Source organism: Canis lupus, chromosome 4 (genome assembly GCF_003254725.2).
Source record: "Canis lupus dingo isolate Sandy chromosome 4, ASM325472v2, whole genome shotgun sequence".
Lineage (NCBI taxonomy): Eukaryota > Metazoa > Chordata > Mammalia > Carnivora > Canidae > Canis > Canis lupus.
In genome coordinates this window covers 79,952,915-79,966,107 of record NC_064246.1, presented here as the reverse complement: position 1 = coordinate 79,966,107, position 13,193 = coordinate 79,952,915, and the positions used below count along the sequence as shown (strand labels likewise).

The 13,193-nt window shown below is 35.1% G+C and overlaps 1 pseudogene; it reads left to right on the top strand.

Annotated features, from left to right (window-relative positions):
- Positions 1 to 11,142: 11,142 nt before the first annotated feature.
- LOC112652826 (MICOS complex subunit MIC26-like) lies at positions 11,143 to 12,211 on the top strand (annotated as a pseudogene).
- Positions 12,212 to 13,193: the final 982 nt, after the last annotated feature.

The following is a 13,193-nucleotide window of genomic DNA, read 5'->3' as shown; positions in this document are numbered from 1 at the left end:
TTTTGACTTGTTCTGAGGATGCAACAACACAAAAGGAAAAAACTTCTTTAATGAGACATAGAATTAATAAAAATAAATAAATATAAAGGCAGCCTGGGTGGCTCAGTGGTTTAGCGCCGCTTTCAGCCCAGGGCCTGATCCTGGAGACCCAGGATCGAGTTCCATGTGGGGCTCCCTGCAAGGAGTCTGCTTCTCCCTCTGCCTGTGTCTCTACCTCTCTCTCTCTCTCTCTCTCTCTCTCTCATTCTCTCTCTCTCTGTCTCTCATGAATAATTAAAATCTTCAAATAAATATATGGTAGTAATATTTTAAAAAGGAAAACAAGATGGGGGAATAGAGTATATAGGAATGACTCTTTTATGTTGGTGGCTTTAAAAAGACATGAATAAAATGAAGTAAGCCCTGTAGATCTATTGAGATGCATATTTCTGAGAAACTGGCAAGTGTAGACTTTGTGTTGATAGTTAAAGTGGTGTGTACAAGGAGTGAAATGAGGGAGTAGCAGGAGATAAGAATGGAGAAATTGCTATTAGCTGGAATTGCTTTTAATTGTATTCTAAGTGGAATTGCTAAAGGGACCATTGGAGATTTGACTAGAAGAGTGACAAATTAGATTTACGTTAAAAAATAAGTGGATGCTGAATAAGAACGCAGTGGGGAACAGGAAGCAGATGGATAGTGAGAAACAGGAAACTGTTCCAGTGGACTAGGCAAGGGAGTGTGGCAGTGATGGAAATGATGAACGTTATTTGAAAGCCGAACCATCAGGACTTGTGTATAATTTGAAATATAAGAAAATCGAGGAGCCCTGGTTTTGCTACTTCTTTTGGCCTGATTATGTGTTGTGGTTCATTTTACTGAGACAGAGAACCTAGAGCAGAGTGTGTTTTAAATGGTAGAGTGAATTACCAGCTTAATCTTCTTAGGTAAGGATGCACTGAATAAGAATAGAGTTTTAATTTCCTCATTAGTTATAATACGACTAAGCAAGGTATCCCACAAATTCCTGGGCAAAGATAGTCAAGGCAGTCTGTGGTCAGACATTATGTAATATAATGTAAATCACAGTGTTCTTGTACAATATTCAGAACATGAATATGCACATGTGCATACACACAACTATCAAGTCGTTTTCTGACTGAACCTTCTTGAAAGGGTCTTTGGTCATTTACCCCTAACATCCATGTGGAGGAGTGAAGGACTCAATCACTCTAGCGATAGCTATATGTGATTTAACTTTTTTATTAATTTTATAAATTTCAATAAATTACAATAATCAAAATAATTCTGTGGCTATCTGTAATTGACCATTATAGTGCCATCTCTAATTCGCTTCATAGTCTTAGAACCCATAGATGTTCTTACGGGTTCTTAAAAGGAGAGGATAAGTTGTTCTTTAAACATAACAACTTGCAATCACTGAGACTAGTTTTAAACCTGTAAATAATCAATTTAAACCATAATCAATCAAAACTTTTCATGAGTAATTGTCGTCAGGCAGCCCCACTCTTCTGAAAGGAAGTACTTGACCTATACATTTCTTTTAACCCTAAGTAAAACAAAAAGATACTTTTCTCAGATAGTGTTTTAAAACCGTATGTTCCTTCATTGGCAATTTATAAGCACATTTTTTTTTTGTTTCTGATACTGGATCTTCAATAATTGAAGCTTCCATCAAGATTACTTTGAAGACTATCACTTGGAAGCATTCTGTAGAAACTTTGGACATGCAGACATGATCACTAAGTACCTTGGCCCAAATTCAGATTTTCTTACTACCCAATAAATGTTTCAATAGCAATCTCAGCTCTGAATTATTTAACTGAGCTGTCTTTATTGAGTTTTGTTACTTTAGGGTTTTTATACAAATAGTTTTGGCCTTGAAAGAAGGCCAGAAAGAAAGAAAGAAAGAAAGAAAGAAAGAAAGAAAGAAAGAAAAGAAAGAAAACCCAAACCCAAACCAAAACCTTGAAACTAAATGATCTACATAAACTGTTTCAGGAGTTTTCCTTAAGGACAGATTAGAAAAGATTCAAAATTCTGGGGAAGGTAAGAGCAACCTTCAGGGAAGCTAACCCAGGAATATTTCAAATAATGCTCTAAATATCCAATATCCAAAGTAAGGAAACACTGTTTTTTTGTTTGGTTGGTTGGTTTTGTTTTGTTTTTGTAAATGGGCTCAGATCTGAAAAGGAGATTCAATTGGAAAATTAAATTAGAGTAGGTAATTACTAAGTGAGAAGATCTTCATTGAGTGATAAGCACTAAAAGGTAAAAAAAAAAAAAAAAGAAAAAGAAAAAAGCAAACTTGACACTTCAAGTAAAATTACTTACTCTTCTCTGAAAGAACAGTGGATTGATTTCTCTGCTGTCCTCTAAAAACTAGAAATCTCTGGATATGGACACCTATAGAGACTACAAGCAGACACCTGTAGAGATTACAAGAAGAAAGGTCATTGGCAAAGCTAATGTTCACTATTAAGAAACAGGAAGACAGATGTTAAAAATTTGTAAAATAATGCCACTCTGTAGGAGATCTTGGCCCTTAACAATTTTGTATACATATTCTAAATTCCCAAAGAAAAATTTCCATAAAAATAGATGCACAAAATACAGCTTTATCTTTGGCATAATTGCTCTTCTACCCTGCCATTACTACATCAGTGTCTAAAATGCTAAAACCACTGGTGAAGTGGGAATGTTTGCCAATACTAAGTTCTTTCACATGTCCTTAAGTATATTCAAGACCGCTACTGAAAAATACTCCTTTATTTTCTGTGACACAACTCTGTAGGTTTAATAGTGAATTAATTTACAAATGGAATGGCCATAAAATGTCCTGCAGGAAGACTGTTAATAGAAGTTCAGATTTTTGTGTCCTCACAAGTTCAAACTGACCTTGATATTTATATCCATACATTGTGAATGTCTTAAAAAATAACCCAGTAATTAAATATGAATTAGAGAACCCCTACTGAAAAGAATCTATGATTGGGATCCCTGGGTGGCTCAGCAGTTTGGCGCCTGCCTTAACCCCGGGGTATGATCCAAGAATCCCGGGATTGAGTCCCACATCGGGCTCCCTGCGTGGAGCCTGCTTCTCCCTCTGCATGTGTCTCTGTCTCTCTCTCTCTGTGTCTCATGAATAAATAAATAAAATCTTAAAAAAAAAAAAGAATCTATGATTGTAAGTATAAATTTGGAGCAGAATTTATCATCTTTCAGATTAGGTGGTCCTCAATTATTATTTATTTAACTATATTTTATGTGTATGAATATTTAGGTCTTGTTTTAGGAACATTAACTCAACAACATAGCATACCTCAAGAACCCATTGCTCATCATAACCTGTCCCTTTATCCGAGTGCCAAAACATATTCTCCTTGCCTCAGCACAGTTGCTAGCTGGGATAAAGTAAGCATATCATCTTCAGATTTTATAAAATCATTTGTGTTTATAAAGGTATCACATCAGTTCTTATTAAATAAAAACATCTGACATTTTTCACCTTGCGCAGATCATCATGCAGCCAAGGCTGCTTCGATAAAGCCCTTATTAAAAGGGTATCGTATAAAACAGCGGAAGAAATCCGTAGAGAGGGATCCCTAGGTGGCGCAGCGGTTTGGCGCCTGCCTTCGGCCTAGGGCGCGATCCTGGAGACCCAGGATCGAATCCCACATCGGGCTCCCGGTGCATGGAGCCTGCTTCTCCCTCTGCCTGTGTCTCTGCCTCTCTCTCTCTCTCCCTCTGTGACTATCATAAATAAATAAAAATTAAAAAAAAAAAAAAAAAAAAAAAAGAAATCCGTAGAGAATTTCAAATATCTCAACATATTTGCATAGTATCTGTCCCAATTTGAAGAAAATACTGGAAATGATTGGGTTGTAAAATCCATGAGGATAGCACCTGGAAAAGCCTAGTAGCATCAGATAATTTCATGGATATTTTCTAAAATTCTCATGAGACAACATTTAACAACAGGAATAGATTTGATAGGATATTAAAGAAATAACCACTAGGGAAATTTTTTCTAACTTAACAGATGATATGGCCAGTTCATGCATCAATTATGTCTAATATAATTCTGAAAATAATGACAAAGATGGAACATAGCAATTGCCCATAGGGACACTTTTAGCACATCCAAATGGATTTTATACAGTTGCTTCCTCTGTGTTGTGAATGTGATTATGTAATATTGATAGTGTTATTATTTTATGGATAATTCACCTATTTGAGTCTAAAGATAATTCTTAGGCCTTTTATTTTTCTGTACCTCAAGGTATCAAAGAGTTGGTCATTACCAATGTGGGATAGACTTTTGGTGAATATTTTTCTCTATCAATGTTCATGAAGATGACTGTGTACAAAGAATCGTTAACAAGGGTTAGCAACTTCTGCATTTTACATTGATAAATTAAGGGACAAGTAACCATTGTACATCTACCTGGTAAACGAAAATGTGGAGATCATAGTTTAAGCCAGGAGGAATCTTTCTGTGTTTTTCTATGTATTCCTCTCTGAATCTCAATCTTCCAGGTGCAAAGAGTACTTCTACTCTGAATTATTCACCTAATTACAGGAAAAGAAAAACAGAAAAAGAGGATAACCAGGCTTAAGTTAATGGAGAAAAAAAATAGTCCAAAGAATATTTTGGTGTTTATCAGTTAAACTTTTTTTTTGAAAGAAGCTAAAATGGAGGTAAAAATACAGTGGCGTGTTCCCCCTAAAATCCTTAGGTGTTCCTCCTTTCCATACATTACCAAGCTATTTCTTTTACTTTAACATTTGATGATTGATTTTATTTTAACATTTAACAGCTAACCCCATGTTCTGCGTACCAGCATGTTCAGCGGTAATCCTAGAGCCAAACTTGATCTGCTAAAATTTAGCCGTTCTCTCAAGAACAGGAGTTTGAGTATTTCTATCATTGTGCACAGACCTTTGACATTGCCAGAAAAAATTACGTTGAATCTGTATTTTAGAAAAAAAAAATAATAACCTCAGAAAATGATGACCATATATATTGTGACACACAGTATTCTAAAAATGTATGTAAAAAAAATTAACAACCTCAGAAAATGATAACCATATATATTATGTGACACACAGTATTCTAAAAATGTATGTAAAGTGTTTAACGTGTGTGTGTATGTGTGTGTGTGTGTAGGCGTAGGAAGATAACTAATAACAAACATCAAACTTCAATAGTAAATACCCCTGGAAGATAGTAATATAGTTGGCTTTTATTATATATTTCTCGGGATTACAGTTCCTCCATGCCTAGCATATATTGTTTTTATAAGCAGAAAATGTAAATAAATGTTATTTAAGTTTAAGTGTAAAGTATGTCGTAATGATTCTGAAATATTTCAGGTTTATAAATTAATACATTTCAATATTAAAGAACTTATAAAATATTTAATATTTTACTATATTCTACAGCACAAGCAATTCTCAGTTATAGCAAGTGGTTCTTTTATAGTGGAAGATAAAATAGAGGAAGATTTATACAGTTTTGCAGCAACTTAAATACTAAAAGAGCAAAATGGAATATATTACCAGTTCCTAGTCAGCCAAAATTTAAACATACTGTTTAAAAGCTTTATTTTACTTACTTTGTTGTTGAACAGGAATCTATATATATGTAGATGGAGAGTGTTTTGCCTTCGTAAATGATAAACAAGAAATAGCACCAGAGTAAACAATCTCTTCTTAGAAAAACCTTAGGGTAAAGTCCAGTTAATATTTCCTAATGAAAATTATTGTTACATTTTCACCAAAATTTATTATGCATGAATACTTTATTAGTATTAGATTATATAGTTCAATATAAAAAGAAAACATTAAAACCTGATGTGCTTCTGTATGGCATGACATGCATTTTACTAATTTCAAGTGTTATCAGTTAATGTAAGTTTACAGATTATATAATAACTTGAAACGTTTACAGATTATATAATAATGTGAAACTCAAAACATTTTTCTAATATACAAATTATAAGTTTTGTGAGAAGAGTTTAAAAGTGTGAATTTTGGATATTTCTGTATGTTGTTTGGCTGTAGGGCTGAGAGGGAGGAAGAGAGAGAGATGGTGGAGAGTGAGAGAGGCAGAGAAAGAAGAAATATCTGTGTGTATGTGGTGGCGGGGGCAGGGAAAGTTGCGATTCTTGCCCAGTGAGTGTGAATGTGCCTGAACATGAATAAACATGAGTGTGTGAGGGTGCAAGCCTGAGTAAGAGGGCAGCTGTGGGGATGCATGTGTTATTCATTCCACTATTTTGTAAAAATTAAATCTCTGGCTAAGTATGAGAAACACTTCCTCTTTGAGATTCAACATATGTATCAATATGAGAGGGTCTTACTAAATGAATCTGTTTTAAGTTTTGATCCAAACGTATTTGAACAAGGGATATTTTTTTTTAAAGATTTTATTTATTTATTCATGAGAGACACACACAGAGAGAAAGAGAGAGAGAGAGAGAGATTGGCAGAGACACAGGCAGAGGGAGAAGCAGACTCCATGCAGGGACCCTGACGTGGGACTTGATCCTGGGTCTCCAGGATCACGCCCTGGGTTGAAGGTGGCGCTAAACCGCCAGGCCACCAGAGCTGCCCAAACAAGGGATATTTTTATTCATGCCATATCTCTCATCGTCCTACTGAACTGGAGAGGAACATACTTTGGTAAACATGTATACCTGGGTAGGATGTTAAATCCATTAGCCACAAAATATTATTTTCAACTACCCTGTTCTGAACAATGTTGTTGAATCAAGATAAAGAACTGTGTGTAGTTCTCAGAATATATGATTCTCTTTCAGTGTATATCACGTATATATTGCTGGGACCAAGTGAAATTCCTGTCCTTGTCTGTGAGGCACATTTGTATTTTCAATGCGAGTCTCACTTCAATTTTATAGAACATCCTACATCTCTGATATTTGTAGGAATTCTTGCATATCAACTATCCTATAATCCCAATGTGCCCTGTATATTTGTCTACCATTACCTTTACTGTATATACTGGTATTATTTAGTTACATTATTCCATACATATTGATATAGTTATATTGACCATAAAAATTACTTTCCATGAAGCAAGAACTCTTGCATCTCATCTCTGTATCCCCAGCCATTGAACATACTACCTGGCAAACACAAGGCATTCAAAAATGTTTTTAGGGTGAATGATGAATGAGTGAACATTCTTCCACAAAACTGCTTGCATAGACAGAAAGATTAGTTGACATTTTATTTTTCACTAAGGTTTCCAAAAAATGGAACTTTGAGCATTAGTAATTTCAAAGTCAAGAAACTACTAGTTATCACAATACGCCCATATCATAAATCAGAAGAGTCAACATTCAATCATAAACTTCGGGAGAGTAGATAGAATCTTGGAGAGAGTCAAATAAGTAAGACAAATAACAAATTCCAAGGTGTCTGCTAAGATTGCACTCATTTTAACAGAGACCGTACAGTTATGGAAAGAATACTAATTGAATTTTCACCAAAAGATTTGAGTTCTTTTAATGACTTAGTAACTTATTTGCTTTAAATTGTGAGCAAATCTTTACCTCTCACACCTACAATTTTCTTATCTGTTAAAACAGGTCAAATATTAGTCCCGACCCCGTAAGTTCAAACTGTGTGAAATAAAGTAAGAAATGTATGTGTAGGTGTCACTTTTATACTTGTGTTGTTTGTATGATTTCAGTGTTTTTTCTATGCCTATTACATATACTGAACTGTGTGAGTCAACCTGGAAAATTACAGATCTCTAATGTGGCAGGAAGTTTTTAAAAGAAATAATTATTATAAATTATTTTTAAATACTAGAAAAGAGAGATTATACCAATTACTATAGGCCATGCATCATTTTTAACATAAATTATAAGAAAAGAAAAAATGTTGGCATGTTAACATAAAGAACTGAGTAAATGATATTGAGACAGTGTTCTCAATATCTTGGTTTTGAATAGAAGGGCAAATAAAAATATCATATTACTTTTAAGCTTGGGATAATTTAGTAGCAACTTTCCAGAAAATCTATAAACAGAATATTGAAATTCAGCCAAGTGCAAATTGATACTACATTAGGAAAGGAATATGGTATAATTGTGAAGCCATAAACACAACCAGACTGATCCCCAAAATTTAAAATTGTAATACCATTTGTCTGAAGTCAACTTATTTATGGTGTTTGATATTTGTTAAGATATTTATTGTAATAAGGAATTGCTAAATGATAGAGTGATGAATGTGCAGCCACTAGAAGGCTTTATGACATCTATGAATAAGTTATATAAAATTATATAACTTTTGAGTACCTAAAGTGATAATACTTTTTAATGGAAAAGGTGAAAATGTATAAATATATCTTAGTGAATTCTAAACACATGGTAAACTTGGTATACTTGAATGAAATTTAGAAATTTTTTAAAATGTCAGAAAAAATACATGTGGGAGTCTTTCCATTTATCCATCATAAATACAAGATACAATGGATAATTTTTAAAACCTGCAGAATAGCATGTAAATAATGTTAAATTTTTTTATCAACAAAAATGCAAACAGATTTTTTTTGCACTGGAAACCAAGCAGAAAATTTAAGTCACCAGACAAAATATTCCCTGAGTAAAGCTAGACAACTTGACTTTAGGCTCTTCAACAAGCTAAAATTTTCATCACACTAGATAAGCAATTGGGAGGAAACTAGTCCTCCAGTTAACCAGGAAAGAGTCCGTCATATTTTGACCCAGATGTGAGAACTGTAAATTATTCATAGACCAATATATCAGAACCAACAATATAAATTTTAATTATAATCTATAAACTCTGAGTCTATGGGTGAGCTGAGTCACTGCAGAGCTATACATTTAAACATTAAGAGAAAAAGGAAAAGAAATTCAGTCATTCACAATGAGCACTCAAACAAGAATTTTTCAACACATACAGGCAACTAGGCAAAGTTAACAAAATGGATAATGCAGACCAAGAGTGCTATTATCTAACTATATGAGTAGTTCTCTAACAAATAAAAATTTAATGCTCAAAAAAAAATATAAGGGAACCACAAGTAGTGATGTATAAAGCAGAAATCTTGAACATAGTATGACAAAGGCTAAAAGATCAAATCTCCATTTGACTGGAGATTTAATGAATTTGAGTATGGAAAGGGAATCAATCATAACACATGGAGTAAGGGAGATTGGAAATAGAAAAGAAATTAGGAGGTATGGAGGACAGAAGGTAAAAAGAAAAAAAATACATCTGAAAAGAAAGCAGAAGACAATGGAAAAGATGAGAAGAGACAATATTAAAAACACCAATGGGTGGGATTTATCTAGAATGAAATAGAGACATGATTCACTAGATATATAATACAAGAATTAACCGAGATTGATGTTGAATTCAGTAAACTAAGCCACAGTATTTAGTGCAAAGATCAAACAATAAACAATGACACCTACAATTGGAAATACCTTGGTAGAATTTTTTCACTTGAAAGTAATTGTAATAATAATGTAAGTATAACCTGGCTGGGTAGCCTGTGTCTGGACTAGCCACTGTGGGTAGATGGTTCTGCACCTATGCCAAGGAGCAGGCGAGGAAATGGCACCCACTGGCTCTTTTGTCGGGGGAGAGGTATCTGCAAATTGCCAACTCTCACAGATGTGCCCCAAGAAAAGTGAATGATGTTTCCCTTGGAAGCCTTAGGCTCTCCTCAGGTCACACCCTCGGTCCCAGTGTCGCTTGCCTGCGTTCTCTATAGAAGTAGGGCAGTGTCCTCGGGGCTCTAACCCAGCCAAGCCCTGTCCACCTTTAAAACTCTCATCTTCCTCTTCCACCATCTTGCACTGCTGGGGATTTACCCCAAAGATACAGATGCAGTGAAACCCCGGGACACCTGCACCCCGATGTTTATAGCAGCAATGCCCACAATAGCCAAACTGTGGAAGGAGCCTCGGTGTCCATCGAAAGATGAATGGGTAAAGAAGATGTGGTTTATGTATACAATGGAATATTCCTCAGCTATTAGAAATGACAAATACCCACCATTTGCTTCAACGTGGATGGAACTGGAGGGTATTATGCTGAGTGAAATAAGTCAGTCGGAGAAGGACAAACATTATATGGTCTCATTCATTTGGGGAATATAAAAAATAGTGAAAGGGAATAAAGGGGAAAAGAGAGAAAATGAGTGAAAATATCAGTGAGGGAGACAGAACATGAGAGACTCCTAACTCTGGGAAACGAACTAGGGGTGGTGGAAGGGGAGGTGGACAGGGGGTGGGGGTGACTGGGTGATGGGCACTGAGGGGGACACTTGATGGGATGAGGACTGGGTGTTATGCTATATGTTGGCAAATTGAACTCCAATAAAAAGAAATTAAAAAATAAATAAATAAATAAAAAGTTACAAAAAAATTAAAAAAAAACAAAAAACAAAAAAAAAAACCTCCAGTCTTTGAGCCTTGTTCCTTGTGAAAACTCAGAAAAATCAGCCTCTCTAGTTTTCCTAGCAAATGGCTTTGGGCAAGTGTTCTTCTTATGCATTTCTGTGTGCTTTCCACTCTCTCTTGCCTTTGTCTGGGATCAGGGCTTCCTCCCCTCCACACACCCAGAGTCTATTTGTCCTCTAAACCACATCTCCACATTTCCTACCTTTTGTAATGTGGCCTCTTCTGTCCCTCTAGTTGTGCAGTTTGTTCTATCAGTCCTCAGGGCGATTTTATGGGTATTCAGAATGATAGTTAACTGGTTGTGTTATACGGACTAGATGAGTGTAGGGTCCTCCTAGTATACATCATCTTAGCTCCCCTGCTTTTCCAATTCTAATTTTGTATAAAATACTAGAAAAACTCACACTTGAAGTTACTAACAAAACAGTATGATTACAGAAAATAGTAATCTATTTGGAGAAGAAATTTTGTTCCATGATAAAAAGCTTTGTTTGAAAGTATTTTAAATACATAACTTTTAGTTAGAAGTCATCTGAAGGGGTCTTAAGAAATAAGAGAATGCACATGATAAATAATATAGATTGGAAGATATATATTATTTTCTTCAACTTAATTTATTGAAATTGCTTTCCTTAACTTCTCTTACTTTTATAAAATTATCAGTTAAGGGATCCCCGGGTGGCTCAGCGGTTTAGCGCCTGCCTTTGGCCCAGGGTGTGATCCTGGAGACCCGGGATCGAGTCCCACGTCAGGCTCCCGGCATGGAGCCTGCTTCTCCCTCCTCTGTGTCTCTGCCTCTCTCTCTCTATGTCTATCATAAATAAATAAATCTTTAAAAAAAAAAAAAATTATCAGTTAAGTTATAGTTATGCTTTCTATAACTTCCTTTCTGGTTGAACATTTGTATAATCTGGTTTAAAAACAGTTGAATTTAAGTGGATTTAAGTAAGAGGAAAGAGACTGACATTATATGGAGAACTGAGACACATTATATGGGAGACTGAGACACATATATATGATAGATAATATCCCATAATTACTGAGGTAGAAATGAAATACAGCATGAACAGTGAAAATTCAAGAGTATTAATACATAATTAAAACATCGAAATATAAACCTGACATATTCCCGCCGGAGCCGTCTCTGCCAGCAACATGTTCAAGGTAATTTGGAGGTCTGTGGGGCCAGCCAGCCTGAGTCTGCTCACCTTGAAAGTCTATGCGTCACCTAAAAGGGACTCACCTCACAAAACTTCTGTGAAGGTTAATGAGCTTTCACTCTACTTGGTTCCTGACGGTCAATCTAAATATGTGGAGAAGCCAAGGACCCAGCTTGAAGAAAGCATTTCACATCTCCGACATTATTGCGAGCCATATACAAGTTGGTATCAGGAAAAGTACTCACAAACAAAGCCCAAGATGCAGAGCTTGGTTCAGTGGGGGTTGGACAGCTATGAATATCTCCAAAATACATCTCCTGGATTTTTTCCAAGACTGGTTTTGCTAGTATTGTTGGACTTCTTTTGGCTAGAGGGTCAAAAATAAAGAAGCTGGTGTATCCACCTGGGTTCATGGGACTAGCTGCCTCTCTTTATTATCCACAACAAGCCATCGTATTTGTCCAGGTCAGTTGGGAGAAATTATATGACTGGGATTTACAAGGGTACATAGTCGTAGAAGATTAGTGGAAGGAGAACTTTCAAAAGCCAGGAAATGTGAAGAATTCACCTGGAAATGAGTAGAATGTTCCATGCTCTGCCCATTTTAATCAGTTATAGGTAAACATTGGAAACTCCATGCATTTTCTACAGAAAAACAGTAGAGAAGTCAGTACTGAATGTAGTAAATTGGCTTTCTTCTTCAGGAAAAACCATACTAGGCTTCTTTGTTATCTTGGGTGATGCCATACTACAAATGGACTAATCGGAAATCCTTTCAACTAGAGATAATGTCCAGCATTAGAACTCCTGGTTCTCATGTTGCTATTTATATACATAATTAAAACTCTGAATTAAAAGAAAAGAAATATAAACCTGACATATTAAAATGGTGTTAGTTATAAAGCATTTCATCTCTGTTTTAACTTTTATTTCTACAACTTTAAGTTTTATTAATAAAAATAATACCACAAAGAAAATATAGAGGGAACTTCCTCAACTTGAGAAAGAATATATATAAAACATTTACAACTAACACTCTGCTTAATCATGAGAAACTAGAAGCTTTCTCTCCGTGATCCTGAACAAGGCAAGAATATTCCTCGCAATTCTTCTTTCATCATTGTACTCTAGAAGGTCTAATTGATGCAGTAAGTCAATAAGAAGAAATACAAGCTATACAGATTGGTAAGAAATGTAACTCTTTGTTTGCAGATGACATGACATAGGAGAAAACCTACATGACCTTGAGAATGATGATTGTTTTATTAAATATAACATCAAAGAAATATCCATGATAGAAATAATTGAGAAGCTGGACTTTGTACAAATTTAAAATGTCTATTCTATGAAAGAAGATGCCAAGAAAATTACAAAAAAAAAAAGACACAGAAAATATTGACAAAGTACACATCTGAAAAAGGAATGCTATCCCAAATATGCAAAGAACCTTTAAAACTCAACAATAAGAAAACACCCTGATTAAAATGTGGACTAAAGACCTTAAAAGACACTTCACCAAAGAAGATATTCAGCTGCCAAATAAGCATTTGAAAAGATGCGCTTC